This window comes from Apaloderma vittatum, unplaced genomic scaffold (assembly GCF_000703405.1).
Source record: "Apaloderma vittatum isolate BGI_N311 unplaced genomic scaffold, ASM70340v1 scaffold36923, whole genome shotgun sequence".
Lineage (NCBI taxonomy): Eukaryota > Metazoa > Chordata > Aves > Trogoniformes > Trogonidae > Apaloderma > Apaloderma vittatum.
Genome location: NW_009707052.1, coordinates 10,473 through 14,212, shown reverse-complemented (window position 1 = coordinate 14,212; position 3,740 = coordinate 10,473).

Here is a 3,740-nt window from a genome sequence, read left to right as displayed (position 1 = left end):
CCACGTTCGCCCGAGGGCTGTGAATCTCCTCTTTATTTGTTTTAGCTGAAAGCTGACATCCCGCTGTATTCTCATGGCTCCAGGACCTGGGGCTTTAGCAAAAAAATGTTAAATATTAGAAGACTCTCGGTAATTCTGCAGCGTTTTTTGGAGAGGATGGGGAGCGCGGGCGCTTAAAGCCGCTGTTTGTTTGTTGAACGGGGCTGACAAACTCTCTCCCCCTTCTTGCCCGTCCGTGTTGCTTTGCTTTTGCATTTCTCCCATCGCAACTGTGGGAAAAATCCGCCTCTCGGGCTGAACCCTGCGGCTCTCTCCTTGCTCCCCATTAGTTTAAACCCACCCCAAACCAGCCCCATGTCTGCTCCTCCCAGTGCCAGGACCACAGGCTCCCAGTCCAAGCCCCAGTGGATGCGCAACCCCAGTTTTGCAGCTCGGTGGGAGCTCTGGGGCCGCTGGTTGGTTGTTTTTTTTTTTTCCCCGCAGTTCTCCCGTTTTCTGGAGAATGGGATAAAGACCACCATCTGCCGCTAAGTCCTTGTACTGCAAACCTCTCCTCCCCGGACCCCTGAGGATTCCTCCGCTCTCCCAAAGCTGCAAAGACCGCGAAGGCAAAGAAATGGCAAGAAGAAGTAACATAAGGCAGAAAGGAAGAAAAATCATGCCAAGGGCTCTCCCTCCCCCTAGAAAACCATCTTCTCGGGATACCCAGGGCTTCTGGCTCTTCCCTACAGCGTGGTTGTTATTTTTTTAGCTCTCTTGCCACCTCCCTCTCCCCTCTGTCTCTTTTCTCCTCATCATCTGTTTGTTTGGGGTTTTTTTCCAAGGGATGCAAAAAATAGGAAGACACGGGCTGTGCCTCAAAAATCGGGTGATGCCAGGCTGTTGCTGCCCCAGGACCACAAAGCCCTGCGTGGGGAGGGGATGGGAGGATATTTGGGGAGGGGGGACACTGATTTCAGGCACACCCGTGCTGTGAGCCTTGTGGCTGCTGCCTCCTTCTTCTGGGGAGATGAACCCCACAAATAGCAGCATCCCCAGGAGACGAACCCTGCAAATAGCAGCATCCCCAGGAGATAAACCCCACAAATAGCAGCATCTCCAGGGGATGTACACCACAAATAGCGGCATCCCCACCCGTGGGACCATAGCACCCATGTAATGAGTTTCTTCTGGCCTCTCCTTGGGGGCAAGGTAAAAAAAACCCAAAACTCTCCCCAGTCAAAAACACCCACCATCCCTTGGCACCTGTAAAAGGTGAAAACAGCCTCTTGGTTGCGCTTAGTACTTGCTCTCCAGCCTGAAACACTGGCAGGGAAGGAAATCCACTCCTAGGATGAGATATAGAGGATTTTTAGGAGAAAATCAGGCAGGCTGAGAAAGGAGGGAGCCCTAAAGGGCTTTCGTAAAACTACTTGGCTGAAAAGAAGGTTGCAGGAGGGGCAGCAGCCTGGGCAACACTTTGAAGGGACTCCAAAATCCAGGGGTATCCCCTTTATCCTTGGGCTGCAGCCCTGGAATTTTCCAGTCCTGAATTGTAGCCAGAGTGGGGAATTGCAGGTGTGTAACCCTTAGAGAGAGACATTTTCTCTCTAAAGCCAAGTCGGTGAGGCTAAAACTAGGGCAGCAATTGCACTGTCATGATCACTGCATCTCCCATTCAATCTGGACAGTTTTTAAATTGCTCAGAAAGCCAGAAGCATCCTTGATGGGTGCTAAAAAAAAAAAAAAAAAAAAAAAAAAAGAAAGAAAAGAGGTAGCTGTTGCTGTGCTGGTCTCCCTACAGCAGAGCATTCTCCACCTCTCCCATTTTATTCCCCCCAAGGATGAAGAGGTCTGTGCTGCCTCATTCTCCTGATTTGCTTTGCTTTAAAGCCCAGACTTGGCTGTTCCTGGACCGCTGCGGGTGGTTTGCGTTAGCACCCTTGTGCAGCCCAGGGTGGGAGAAGGACAAGGAGAGGGGGAGCAAGATGTCTGGGCTCCATCCAAGCATCGGACTCGCTCCGGTTCCTCCTAACGTGGGACATCGGAGGGTTTGATCTGTCAATTAGGCTCAGCCGGGGCTGCTAACAGGAAGCAGATGGAGCTGGATGTTATTGGAGGGGAAAATCTGCCACTTCTTAGGGAGAGCCTGGCTCAGCTTCCCTCCCAGCTCGGAGAAGGCAGAACTCAGCACGTCGGGATGCGGGATGTGGGATGCAGGATGCAGGATGCTAAGAGCCAGGCGAGCACCAGCTGCACATGGGAATGGGTTTGAATCCCCACCAGAGATGCTCCATACCTGTTGCGTCTCTTTGCTGGGCCCTTCCACCCTCTCCAGCTCCCTTTCCTCATCCCTCCCACCCCGCAGATTTGTATTCCCCATCCCAGCCGAGGGTGGGAGCGGTCCAGGAGCATCCGAGCAAGCAGGAGTGAGCCCGGAGGTCTGCTGCCAAAGCCCTTGCCTCTCCCAAACACCTACCAAAGCGTTTATCATCAGCTTCAAAAAGCCAACTGTTTAAATAGCATTAGGGGACTGATTTAAAGGCACAAAAGCCATGAAATTCAGAGTTAAGGCTAAAAAAAATCCGCTTGACACTCTGGCCTTAAGTCATAAAAGGCGTGTGAGCCAAAGGCAGAGGCTCGGACAAGGGCTCGGCTCCTGGACCGGGGCTCTCTGGATCACCCGGTGAGCGCGTGTGAGGCAGAGCCCTTAATGAGATTTAAATGAGCTGATGGACCAAGCTGGAAAGGTTCAGGGGTGCTGTTTGGAGGAGCTTTTTGGGGGGGGGGTCCTTATCCCTAAGCTGGGAGGTGATTTGGCTGCCTGGACATGGCTGTGGTCCCACCTGGCTTATCTGCTAAAGGGGAGATAATATGAGGTTTTTTTTCAAGTAAATACTCAACATACACATGGGTTAGTTGGTGCTGGGTGCTGCAGCATGAAGGAGAACACCTGCAGTCCGGTCCCAAAACTGAGCAGAGCTGCGAGGACAAACAGCCTCAGCCTGTTTGGAGGCAGCAGCAGTTTTGGGGAATGCCTCGCTGTTCCCATCTTATCACGCTGCATGCACTAAAGGCACCGGAAAGCACACTTGTTCTGGCTCTTTATTTGGCCACAATTTGAAGAAATAATTCACGAAAGAACACAAAGGTTTTTGTAACTTATTTTATTGCAAATTTTCTCAGTTAAGGAAGGATTCACAGGTATTAATGTGACTCGTTCGTGCCCTGCACGCTGAATGCCAGCCCAGGCACGGACAAGATCAATACTTAGTGCTTATTACAACAGCCTTAACACTCTGCCTGCGAAACCTGATAATTGAACAGTTATTAATTGCAGGTGTTGCGAATGTATAGGCTTCTGAATTAGAAATGATCCTGGAAGGATGCAAGGCTAAGATCCCTTCTCCTGGTTGTGGTGAGACCCGACGGGGAGGCAGAGCCTGGGCAGCTCACGGCGACCAGGAACCACAAAGGTCACAACTAATTTAACTTCTTAACTTGGCTTAACTCGGAGAAGGAGCTGTGTCAGCGAGTGGCTCCCCAGGACAGGAGCAGGGTCCTGGGCAGAGCACGACAAGCCAGGAAACGCGTCTTTCTCTAATTATTGCAGCCTTCCAGTTGCTGCCCCAGCATCTACTGCTAATACTGAAATTCCCTCTAGGGCTGGCGAAGGATGCTGTAGCCACCTCAGCACCTTGTGCAGGAACGTTCCTGTTGTTGAAATATCTTCCCTTAAAATTTTTCTGCTTCCTTACAGC